General features: G+C 41.4%; 1 pseudogene; it reads right to left on the reverse strand.

The window, feature by feature from the left end:
- Positions 1 to 11,745: 11,745 nt before the first annotated feature.
- LOC138911588 (uncharacterized) overlaps positions 11,746 to 13,617 on the reverse strand; it is a 39,757-nt pseudogene continuing 37,885 nt past the window's right edge.

Genomic DNA, 13,617 nt, shown 5'->3' on the forward strand with positions numbered 1-13,617 from the left:
ACTGTTTCGCTAGGGGTCATCAGTTAAGGGATTGCACAACTGCTCACAATTGTCTTACGTGCAAGGGTCGTCACAATACGCTCTTGCATCGTAGTGACACTCCACAATTGAGCCCTACCGTAGTCGCCATGCCACAAGCAACAGCTCCCTCCAATCAATCCATAATCAGTCCACTCCATTCCAACAAACTAATGTTCACAATTATGTTGCAATTAACACCCACGGTGTTCTCCTAAGTACGGCTGTTATATATGTTCGCCAAATGGGTGTAAATTATACAGCTCGTGCACTGGTCGACTCGGGATCAGAGGGAACATTTATTTCCGAGCGACTCTTCCACCTGATAAAGCTGCCGTACAAATCCGTACAGCACAAGGGACTAAATCAAGCTGTTGCAGCCCAGCCTCGCAAGCTCTGCCATTTTAATATTGGCTCCCCTTCCAAGCCTCGTATCCAAATCGACGCATCAGCCTACGTCCTACCACATTTGGCAGGGAATCTACCTTAATGTTCGATCCCCCAAAGTTTATTGACAACCCTGCCAGAACTCCAGTTAGCGGACCCAAATTTCCACAAGAGCTCGCAGATAGATGTGCTGATTGGCGCTGATATCCTACCGTCCATACTAACGGGCGGCTCCCATCCTAATATATGTGGCACGTTGCAGGGTCAGGAAACTATTTTCGGGTGGATTTTAACAGACCCAGTTTCAAAGACCGCATCCACCGCAATCTCGTCATTCTCGACTCGAATATCTGTCTCTCAAGAAGAGCAATTAGATGTCATTCTCACCAAATTTTGGGAGGTGGAGTACATTCCAGTCAAACTGGTAAAGAGCTCCGACTCCTTTTGTGAGAATAATTTCAACCGAACAACAACAAGGAACGAGAAAGGCAGATATGTAGTCACCTTTTCAAGAACCTAATCACATAGACTTAGGACATTTAAATTCTATCGCACTAGCTCAGTTTCTAAAGAACGAGAATCGTTTAAAAAGAAACCCTCCTTTGAAAGAGCAGTACGACTCCGTGATTAGGGAGTACTTCGACTTAGGTCATATGACACAAGTCTCTCCAAACAGCAACCCAATAATTTTTACCTGCCGCATCATGCTGTTTTTAAGCCCGACAGCACCACAACAAAGGTTCGCGTTGTGTTTAACGCCTCCAGCCCGTCTTCCAATGGCAAAAGTCTAAATGATATCCTACACAAGGGACCAGTACTCCAATCCGATATGACGATTCAGATACTAAAGTGGCGGTTCTACCGCTACATTTTCAATGCCGATATAACCAAGATGTACCGGCAAATCCAGGTCGATCCAAGACATACGCCCTACCAACGAATACTATTTCGCAATGAGAACGAAGAACTTTGCGACTTCGAACTCAATACAGTTACCTTTGGGGTAAACTGTGCCCCATACCTCGCAATCCGGGTCCTCCGTCAACTTGCTCGTGATATACGAGAACGTTGTCCCATCGCATCCGATATAATTGAAAATTATTTGTATGTCGATGATGTTCTAGCAGGGGCACACACGAAGCCACATGGCACTCGACAGAGCTGGGTTCCTCTGAGAAAGTGGACATCCGACACAAAGGAAGTGTTAAAAGGAATACCAAGGGACTACTTACTGTGTGCGGATTTCTTAGAAATTGAAGCGGGCAGCGTCGCTACAACGCTAGACATTCGATGGCAAGCCACAACAGACCAGTTTTCGCTGACTAAACGTGGAGTACTATCACAGATTGCGAAATTGTTCGATCCTGCTGGATGGCTAGCACCTGTGATAGTTCGAGCAAAGATTTTCATCCAAGAGATATGGCTCCAAGAGCTGGGGTGGGATGATTCCCTGCCGAAAGATCTCGTTCAACGTTGGCATGACTTCCTAACCGACTATCCCTCTCTCGAAGAGATCCGTATTCCAAGATGGGTCGATTTTCAGCAAAAGGCAAAGGTGCAGTTTCACGGCTTCTGTGACGCGTCCCAGAAGGCATATGGTGCTGCACTTTATTTGCGCGTCGAGATCAACGGATGCATCTCCACTCACCTTCTCGCAGCAAAAACGAGAGTCGCGCCAGTTAAGACTACCATGCTTAGAGCTGTGTGGCGCCGTCCTTCTTTCCGAACTCACCACGGCTCTTATTCCTCAGCTCCCCATCCAGAGTAAAGATAATTTCAAATGGACAGACTCTATTGTTATTTCTGGTTGGATAAACCTCCATGCAAATGGTCTACCTTTGTGGCTAACAGGGTAGCCAAGATATCATCAACCAATGGCAAATGGTCCCATGTTCGATCCGAACATAACCCAGCTGACCTAGCTAGTCGGGGGGTTTCTCCTCGGGACCTATTGGGCAGCACTTTGTGGTGGCATGGACCGGAATGGTTACAACTACCACAAAACCAATAGCCAGTTCCTGTTACGGTACTTGAGACAGAGATTGAACAACGCGCAGTGAAGTGCAATGTCTCACAGCTACCCTCCTACCTTCTGGAACAATTCTCCAGATTCGACAAGGCATTGCGAGTTATTGCATATGTCTGTCGCTTTATCCAGCGCTGTAGAAGTCCAGCGATCCACTTTCCCGCCGAGTTCCGTAATGAAGAACTTACGAGAGTTCAGTTCCGACTTATCGACTGTACTCAACGCCAAGCTTATCCTACGGAGTATAGCTGTTTGCTCGATAAGAAGCCAATTCAAGGATTAAGCAGCATTCGCAATTTAACCCCTTTCATCGATCAAAGGGGTATTTTGCGATCCTGTGGACGGGTGAGAGCGTCAACCTCGTTAGGCTATGATGGGCGACACCCCATAATCATTCCGGCCAATTGTGATTTTCCACGCCATCTGGTCCGATTTACCCACCTCATTTGTTTCATGGAGGCAATCAGTTCGTAATGCGCCTCATAAGAGCCAAATACCGGATCCCAAAGCTCAAGGTCCTGGTTAAATCTACCATAAATTCCTGCAAGGTCTGTGAAATACACCGTAGACGACTCCAGACCCACCTTATGGGCGAACTTCCAAGGGCGAGATCAACCTTTTCCCGACCCTTCACACATACGGGTGTAGACTTTGCCGGACCTTTCGATATTAAAAGCTACATTGGTCGAGCATGCAAAATTACCAAGGGTTATGTCTGTGTCTTCGTGTGTTTTAGCACGAAAGCAATCCATTTAGAAGCCACCACAGATCTCACCACGGAGAGATTCCTGGCCGCATTTTCGCGATATATCGCAAGACGTGGGCTTCCACAACAGATGTACTCATAATGCGTCATCCGTTCTTTCGAGAGATTTCTTGCAAGCGACCAAAGAGCTCATCTTATCCAAGCATAGCCATCAAAACTTGTGTTGGCATTTCAATCCTCCTGGCGCTCCTCACATGGGCGGATTGTGGGAAGCAGGTGTCAAAAGCTTTAAGACCCACTTCTACAAATCCACCGCATACATTCGAGGAGTTCGCGACACTCGTCTCCAAGATTGAAGCCTGCCTTAACTCCAGGCCAATCTCTCCAATGTCGGAAGATCCGACTGATTTATTGGCTTTGGAGCCAAGGGGACTTGGGTCCAGGCCACTTCCTAGTTGGTGGCCCTCTTCTGTCAATTATCGAGCCAGTAATCAAAGAAGATGCTATTTCTACAATTAACCGCTGGCAGCGAGTCAAAGCGCTCCACCAGCAATTTTGCTTACGGTGGAAGAATGAGTATTTGAAAGAGCTCCATAAGCGAAACAAATGGCAGTCCCCTACAAGGGACCTCCAAGTCGGTGATATGGTGACTATCAAGGAAGGTAACATACCAATAAATGAATGGCGCCTTGGTCGAGTCCAGCTGGCTTGCCCAGGCACAGATGACAAGGTCCGCGTAGTGGACGTGCTTACCGCTCGTGGTGTCATCCGAAGGCCAATGGCCAAATTGGTCCTTCCTCCTACTGAGGCAAATAGCACCACCGACTAATCCTTAAAAGCAACTAATCCCTCTTTCAAAACAAAACCATCACATAATAACACCTATCCTACATCTTATTCTCCAGTTCACTCCTCTGTAGAGAACCAGCATGGCACCGTCAACGAAGGCATCCAATCAACGTCAAGGAACGGACTCTTTTAGATGCCGGGTGTGTAGAGGCATTAATGCGCTACGCAAGTGTCAGCGCTTCTTGAAGCCGTGTTAATTTACAAATATTGCTTCAACTGCCCGGCTCATCAACATTCAGGGGAATCATGCCGCAGTGGAGCCAAGTGCAAAATTTGAAAAAGGACCACCACACCTTACTCCACATGCGTGATCCCCGTAGCGCTCGACCCTCTCGGTCAGACAACAGGCCCACAAGAAGAGCTTCTGGCTCCTCGCCCTCCAGCGGCACATCACCCCCAAGCCCGAGAGGTGTTACTATACCGACGTCGCTTACGTCTCTTCTCCAGCACAAGGGGGTAAGTTTATTGCCCACCGCCATAGTCCTGCTCGACACCGGAAAAAAAACCCTTGAGACTCGGGCTCTGATCGATCCATGTTGTTCAGTAAGCCGCGTTAATGCAACCGTGGCAAGGGCATATGGCCTTTCCGTCACACGCATTGGCGCAGAAGGAGCGTGCACAGCCGTGCTACGCTCCAAGACAACTCAGATGTCTCGAGAAGTGGTCTTAATGCATAATCTCAGCCCGAGCCATCAGAGCGGACATGAAGGACCCGTTCAGCAACGTCGCTTTGGCGGACATCGAATGGTTCCGTCCATCTCCAGTCCCTTTGGTACTCAGCGCCGACGTCTACCCAAATATCATCCTACCAGGTATCCTCGCGAGCCAAGGCGGTCTGCCGATAGCTCAAAATACCATGTTTGGATGGAGACTCTCAGGCACATGCACGCAATAGGAATTCTTGCGTTCTTGGAGAATGTTCATGCCAGTTCAGTGCTAGTGTGAACATAGCATTGACTGAGCCTCACTCAGTTAAAAATAAGGATATCTAATGTCTCTCCTTTTTGTTTCTCTTGATCTAGTTCGTTCATGATTTCTATTCCTTTGCTTATAGCTTCTATTATGTGATTTAATTCGTTAACCTGAACGCTATTTTCTGTTAAGTTGCTTATTTTTTTTTCAATTTCTGTTTTGTCTTCTTGATCTAATGTTCCAAAGAAGTATTTATATACTGTTCCTACTCTGTTAACTAAACCTAATTTGCTGCGCTTGGCTATTTTTAAACCGTTTATTTCTCTGTTTAATTTTTCTACTAGTTATTCGATTTGTATTAGGTAATTAAATTCTTTACTTTGTTCAATTAAGTTGCTAAATGTTTCTTCGGTTTTTGTTATGTTAACCGTCAAACAGTGGAATTCGTAATCTGTCGGAATATCTATAGTTCCTGTTTTAAATATGAGATAGCCGCTATGGGCTTTAATAGGATTAATTTCAATGCTTTCTGCATTTATATGGTTTACAGTTATTGATAGTAATATCATAATAATGCTTGTATTTTTTGATTGCTGTCTGTTGTTGACCTGCAATTGTTATATTTGCTTTAATTAGTCTTCTTTTTCTTTTTGAATTTGGTTTTGTAATGTGTTTTTTTTCCTGCCTCTGTTTGTTTCCTGAAAATGTTTGTCGTTGATTTGTGTTAGTTCTCCCTTTTTCTTGAACGGGGTTGTCGTGTTTGATTTAACTAATGGTGAATGTTTGTATCTAGTGTCAATTTCAAGTTGTTCATTTTTTGTTGAAGTTATTTATTAGCTTTTCTTTATTAGCTTGAGTGTCATACTCTGGTGTACCTGCGTATATGAATATGTCCCCAGGACTTCTGTTAGACGTTTTGTGCTTTGTTTTATGATTGTACGTGAAGAGTATAGTTTCAAATTTTGTAAGTTTACTTTCAACGTCTGAGTCGCTGTTAATGATACCTAATTTTTCATTAACTATCTTATGAAATCGTTCTAAGTCGGATATACCATTTTGACTAGTGGTTATATCAATATTTACTGCTTCTGATTCTAGCCATAATTGTAAAGCTGTGCACATAAAAGCTTAGTCTTTGTCTGCTTTTATTTCGATGGGTTTACTCAATTGGTTGAATACTTGTATTATTGGTTTCTAACCAGTCTCTATTTTTATTTCTATTAATGATGTAAATTGTGAATAGATATCAATGCAAGATAAAAATTGTTTATCTCCTACTATGTAACAATCCATTACATATTTTCCTCGGATATTAGCGATAGCCGGAGTTATTTCGAAAGTTAATTTTGTATCTGCAAATCTTATATTCATTTATTAGATTTTGAATTAAATTTTGATTATCTGGGAAATAGTGGGTTTCTTTGAACCAATTGATAGTTTTTTCAATTCCTGGATGTAATAATTCTTTGTGTTTTTTTGTAACATTAGTTCTCTGAATTCTGCGAATGTCTGAAGGTCTAATAATTTTGTACTAGTTTTCATTACCTTTGTTGAATTATTCGGGCTTATTATTTCTAAGTAGGCTTCTTGAAAAATTGGAAAATCTGGTTCGTTGTGGAAGTCTAGCACACTTTTCTTTCTGCATAAGTATTCTTTTATTAATTCTTTGGCATGCGCGTTAGTCATGTCTTTATATGTAATTTCTATATTGGTTTTATGAAAGTTATTCGTAACTTTTGTTTCATTCTCGGATCCTTTTTCAAATTCTATTTGTCGATTATAATAATTAAGAGGTCTTTCTGTGATTTGTAAATGGTTACTAATGTCTTCTTGAACACTATGTATGGTTGCTCTTGTGCTAATTGTATCTTCGCCTAAGAAGTTTTCGTTTGATTGAATTCTGGACAGAGCATCTGCCACATAATTTTTTTTCCTGGGACGTATTTAAATTTTCAAATAAATTTGGAAATCCAACTCATTAAGCTTGATTTTCCATCCTTGTAATTTCATATTAGGTTCTTTCATGTTATTTAACCAGACGAGTGGTCTGTGATCACTAAGAATTTGAAATTGTCGACCAAAGAGATAGGACCTAAAGTATTTAGTGGCCCAAACGATTGCTAATAATTCTTTTTCAATCGTTGAATAATTTATCTCATGCTCGTTGAGTTCTACTTGCATAGCATATAGGCTTATGCTCTTGCGAAAGGACGGCCCCTATTGCCATATTACTCGCGTCTGTAGTTAATGAAAATGGTTTTTCGAAGTTAGGGTATATTAAAATTGGGTCGGATGTTATGAGAACTTTTAGCTTTTCAAACGCTAATTCGTAGACTTTGTTATTTATGTTGATTTTTGCTCCCTTTTCTAATTTAAGTGTTAATGGTTTTACTATATTAGCTAAATATGTTATAAATTTCCTATAGAAACCACATAATCCTAGAAATGATTTAATTTCTTTTGGGGCCTTTGAAATTGCTTGTATTTTGTTGGGACTTGGTTTTATACCCTTAGCTTTTTTTACTTTTTACTTTTACACTTTTATTTATTTATTAGATGTTTGTTTTTAATAGTTTTGAGTTTGTAGTTTTTTAACTTTTTGTTCTTTGATTTTGCACTATTATTTCTTTGCACTTTCTTTTTAATTTATATTATACTTTGTGATGGATTATTGTTTTAAGGTTTTCTATTTTTTTTTTTTTTGTGTGTGTCTTAAGAAGACCTAGTAATAACGTATTGCAGGGATCAAAAGATATGCAACGCCAGTCATTATTAACTGTAGTAGCTTTATTGCCCAAAGGGTCAATGTTATTAGACGACTAGTGGCCCGAAGGTTTTTGTGCGGATACGTATTCGAGAAAACGTTTGTTACACACCGACAACAATTTCGGTCGCGATTGCGCGTTAGATCCTGGAATTAATTATCCTTTAGCGATCTTTACTTTTTCCCGACGTATCCTACCGACTGTGCCAATTAAGTTTTACACGTTAAGTTACTATAAAAAATATATATTTCAATTTATTATTTTCAACTGTTACTTTTGTTGTATACATTCAGATATGCTTCCCGAATATGAACTAATATATCTAACTGTTGCGGTCGCTTAGCAACCTTCGCTTTGAGAGATCCGGAGTCAAAATTGAGTGAAGTTTGAGCTGCGTCAGCAATTATGCGTGGGATAGTGCTCTGATGGGAACATTGACAGTGGCGTGATGGCTAAGGGTGACTTGCTTATGTCTACCAAAGGGGGACAGTTTGATTTTGACCAATGTCGATGTTATCACCAGGCTCTTTGTTTACAATATTAGAAATGTTTATACTTGTGCTTATTCTTATATGCTAAGTTATGTTAAAAGGTTGCTGCGACTATGGATATATCACGCCCAACCATTAGAAAAGTGCCTGTGCTCAGGTGTTTAAGTTTGGGTATAGTGTAACATTTTCTTCCCTTACAATTGGTGTATATCCTATTATTGTAGGTGTTTCTTCTATTTTGGGTTTTTTATATTTTATAATTAATTTCTTAGATATGCTTTTGAACTTATATGTTAAATGCAGGTTAAACTTATTGATATGATTACAAATATGGTTATTGTAATTATCTGGAATACATTGTTAAATTTTGTATGTTCATTTATAATTTGTTTCGTTTGTACAAACGAAAGTGGTTCTAATTTTATAACATCATTGCTTACGTAAATGCTTTGAGTATAATCTAACATATTGTTTGAAATTGAAATTTCTTTAATTTGCAGTGAACAATTAAAGTTTTTATTATATTGTTTCTATTCTTCTATTGTTATTTCGCTATTTATACAATTGTGGTTTAATATAGTGTTTGGTAAATTCCAAGTTAAAATAATATTTGGTTCTACGTAGTTGATTTGAAAATTTTGGAATATTTTAGTATAACTACATTCTGATGTTAATTGGCTTAAAATTCTTGTCAAACATTCATTATTAATTAATTTTTTTTTGTTTCTTTACTATAAACTTTTTTGTCTTGGGTAAAATACTTTTCATGAGCTATTTTTGTCAAAATGTTATTTTTTATCATCCGGGTATGGAATTATTTCGAATACCGGGCTTTTTATTATTTTTCGTGGAATATTGGATATTATCAGTATTTCAATTTGTATCTGATTTAAACCAAGTGGATGTTTTTGTATTCAACAATTTTTCAGAATTAACATGCAACAACAGTTTCTTCTAAGTTGCTTATTTTTTGTTCAATTTCTGTTTTGTGTTCTTGATCTAATGTTCCCAATAAGTATATATATATACTGTTCCTACTCTGTTAACTAAACATATTTTGCTGCGCTTGGCTATGTTTGAGCCGTTTATATCTCTGTTTAATTTTTCTACTAAGTAGTTATTCGATTTGTATTAGGTTATTAAATTCTTAACTTTGTTCAATTAAGTTGCTAAAAGTTTCTTCGGTTTTTGTTATGTTAACCGTTAAACAGTGGAATTCGTAATCTGTCGGAATGTCTATGTTTCCTGTTTTAAATATGAGATAGCCGTTATTGGCTTTGATAGGATTAATTTCAATGCTTTGTGCATTTATATGGTTTACAGTTATTGATAGTAATATTATAATAATTAGTTAGGCTGGTGCTTGTATTTTTTGATTGCTGTCTGTTGTTGACCTGTAATTGTTATATTTGCTTTAATTAGTCTTCTTTTTCTTTTTGAATTTGGTTTTGTAATGTGCTTTTTTCCTGCCTCTGTTTGTTTCCTGAAAAATGTTTGTCGTCGATTTGTCTTAGTTCTCCCGTTTTCTTAAACGGGGTTGTCATCTTTGATTAAGCTAATGGTGAATGTTTGTATCTAGTGTCAATTTCAATTTGTTCATTTTTTGTTGAGGTTATTTATTAGTTTTTCTTTATTAGCTTGAGTGTCATACTCGGGCGTAACTGCGTATATGAATATGTCTGCTGGTGTTCTGTTAGTCGTTATGTTTAGTTTCAAAGCTTGTAAGTTTATTTTCGACGTCTGAGTCGCTACTAATGATCCTTAATTTTTCATTAACTGTCTTATGAAATCTTTCTAAGTCGGATATACCATTTTGACTAGTGGTTATATTAATATTTACTGCTTCTGATTTTAGCCATAATTGTAAAGCTGTGCACATAAAAGCTGAGTCTTTGTCTGCTTTTATTTTGATGGGTTTACCCATTTGGTTGAACACTTGTATTATTGTTTGGTTGTTGTGCATTATCGTTTGGTTTCTAACCATGCAAATTTTGAATAGATATGAATGCAAGATACAAATTGTTTATCTCCTACTGTTTGTGGGGGTGGCGCCAGATAAATAATCCTTGATTGTTATTGGTGAAAAAGCACTGTTTTAGAATTTTCTGCTGCATGTAACCAACTCTGCTGGTTAAGTGATTTTACATATTTTTGGTTGGAGTGATGGAGGCGGAAAGGAGACCACAAGGAGAGTGCTGAACGCATCTGGGATCGAATTAGTGAGTGAGTCTCTCCCAGTTAGTGAGTCTGTCTCACTGAGTGACTCTCTCACACTGAGTGAGGCTCAGTCAATGCTATGTTCACACTAGCACTGAACTGGCATGAACATTCTCCCCCCTGGCAAAATGCAGATTGCAAGAATTCCTATTGCGTGCATGTGCCAGAGAGTATCCATCCAAACTTTGTATTTTGAGCCATCGGCAGACCGCCTTGGCTGGGGAGGATACCTGTACCAAAGGGACTGGAGATGGACGGAACCATTAGTTGTCGCTAAAGCGACATTGCTGCACGGGTCGTTCATGTCCGCTCTGATGGCTCGGGCTGGAGTTATGCAGCTGAGTTGCGGGTCAGCCATTAAGACCACTTCTCGGGACATCTGAGTTGTCTTGGAGCGTAGCACGGCTGTGCACGCTCCTTCTGCGCCAATGCGTGATACGGAAAGGCCATAGGCCCTTGCCACGGTTTCATTAATGCGGCTTACTGAACAATATTGATCGATCAGAGCCCGAGTCTCAAGGGTCTTTTTTCCGAGGTCGAGGAGCCAGAAGCTCTTCTTGTGGGCCTGTTTTCTAAACCGAGAGGGTCGAGCGCTACGGGGATCACGCATGTGGAGTAAGGTGTGGTGGTCCTTTTTGCAAATTTTGCACTTGGCTCCTCTGCGGGATGATTCCTCTGAATGCTGATGAGCCAGGCAGTTGGAGCAATATTTGTTAATTAACACGGCTCGGAGACGTTTCTCGAGCGTGAGCTTCAAGAAGCGCTGACCCTTGCGTAGCGCATGGATGCCTCTACACACCCGGCATCTAAAAGAGTCCGTTCCTTGACGTTGATTGGATGCCTTTGTTGACGGTGCCATGCTGGTTCTCTACAGAGGAGTGAACTGGAGCATAGATGTAGGACTGGTGTTATTATGTGAAGATTTTGTTTTGAAAGAGGGATTAGTTGCTTTTAAGGATTAGTCGGTGGTGCTATTTGCCTAAGTAGGAAGAAGGACCAACGTCCACTACGCGGAGCTTGTCATCTGTGCCTGGGCAAGCCAGCTGGACTCGGCCAAGGCGCCATTCATTTATTGGTATATTATCTTCCTTGATAATCACCATATCACCGACTTGGAGGTCCCTTGTAGGGGACTGCCATTTGTTTCGCTTATGGAGCTCTTTCAAATACTCATTCTTCCACCGTAAGCAAAATTGCTGGTGGAGCGCTTTGACTCGCTGCCAGCGGTTAATTATAGAAATAGCGTCTTCTTTGATTACTGGCTCGTTAATTGACAGAAGAGGGCCACCAACTAGGAAGTGGCCTGGACTTGGAGCCAATAAATCAGTCGGATCTTCCGACATTCGAGAGATTGGCCTGGAGTTAAGGCAGGCTTCAATCTTGGAAAGGAATGTCGCGAACTCCTCGAATGTATATTTTGATTATGCGGTGGATTTGTAGAAGTGGGTCTTAAAGCTTTTGACACCTGCTTCCCACAATCCGCCCATGTGAGGAGCGCCAGGAGGATTGAAATGCCAACACAAGTTTTGATGGCTTTCTCTCGAAAGAACGGATTACGCTCCCACAAATGTTTTCCCATTATCTGTGTACATCTGTTGTGGAAGCCCACGTCTTGCGAAAATGCGGACAGGAATCTACCCGTGGTTAGATCTGTGGTGGATTCTAAATGGATTGCTTTCGTGCTTAAACACACGAAGACACAGACATAACCCTTGGTAATTTTGCATGCTCGACCAATGTAGCTTTTAATATCGAAAGGTCCGGCAAAGTCTACACCCGCATGTGTGAAGGGTCGGGAAAAGGTTGATCTCGCCCTTGGGATTACACAGACCTTGCAGGAGTTTATGGTAGATTTTACCAGGACCTTGAGTTTTGGGATTCAGTATTTTGCTCTTATGAGGCGCATTACGAACTGATTGGCTCCATGAAAACAAATGAGGTGGGTAAATCGGACCAGAAGGCGTGAAAAATCACAATTGGCCGGAATGATTATGGGGTGTCGCTCATCATAGCCTAACGAGGTTGACGCTCTCACCCGTCCACAGGATCGCAGAATACCCCTTTGATCGATGAATGGGGTTAAATTGCGAATGCTGCTTGATTCTTGAATTGGCTTCTTATCGAGCAAACAGCTATACTCCTTAGGATAAGCTTGGCGTTGAGTACAGTCGATAAGTCGGAACTGAACTCTCGTAAGTTCTTCATTACGGAGCTCGGCGGGAAAGTGGATCGCTGTATTTCTACAGCACCGGATAAAGCGACAGACATATGCAATAACTCGCAATGCCTTGTCGAATCTGGAGAATTGTTCCAGAAGGTTATAGGAGGGTAGCTGTGAGACATTGCACTTCACTGCGCGTCGTTCAATCTCTGTCTCAAGTACCGTAACAGGAACTGGCCATTGGTTTTGTGGTAGTTGTAACCATTCCGGCCCATGCCACCACAAAGTGCTGCCCAATAGGTCCCGAGGAGAAACCCCCCGACTAGCTAGGTCAGCTGGGTTATGTTCGGATCGAACATGGGACCATTTGCCAGTGGTGGATGATATCTTGGCTACCCGGTTAGCCACAAAGGTAGACCATTTGCATGGAGGTTTATCCAACCAGGCAAGAACAATAGGGGAGTCTGTCCAATTGAAATTTTCTTTACTCTGGATGGGGAGCTGAGGAATAAGTGCCGTGGTGAGCTCGGAAAGAAGGACGGCGCCACACAGCTCTAAGCGTGGTAGTGATACCGTCTTAACTGGCGCGACTCTCGTTTTTACTGCGAGAAGGTGTCTGGAGATGCATCCGTTGATCTCGACGCGCAAATAAAGTGCAGCACCATATGCGCGCTGGGACGCGTCGCAGAAGCCGTGAAACTGCACCTTTGCCATTTGCTAAAAATCGACCCATCTTGGAATACGGATCTCTTCGAGAGAGGGATAGTCGGTTAGGAAGTCATGCCAACGTTGAACGAGATCTTTCGGCAGGGAATCATCCCACCCCAGCTCTTGGAGCCATATCTCTTGCATGAAAATCTTTGCTCGAACTATCACAGGTGCTAGCCATCCAGCAGGATCGAACAATTTCGCAATCTGTGATAGTACTTCACGTTTAGTGAGCGAAGGCTGAGATACCATTTTGAACGTAGCAAAGAAAAACTGGTCTGTTGTGGCTTGCCATCGAATGCCTAGCGTTTTAGCGACGCTGCCCGCTTCAATTTCTAAGAAATCCGCACACAGTAAGTAGTCCCTTGGTATTCCTT

The sequence above is a fragment of the Drosophila virilis genome, unplaced genomic scaffold, assembly GCF_030788295.1.
Source record: "Drosophila virilis strain 15010-1051.87 unplaced genomic scaffold, Dvir_AGI_RSII-ME tig00001642, whole genome shotgun sequence".
Classification (NCBI taxonomy): Eukaryota; Metazoa; Arthropoda; class Insecta; order Diptera; family Drosophilidae; genus Drosophila; species Drosophila virilis.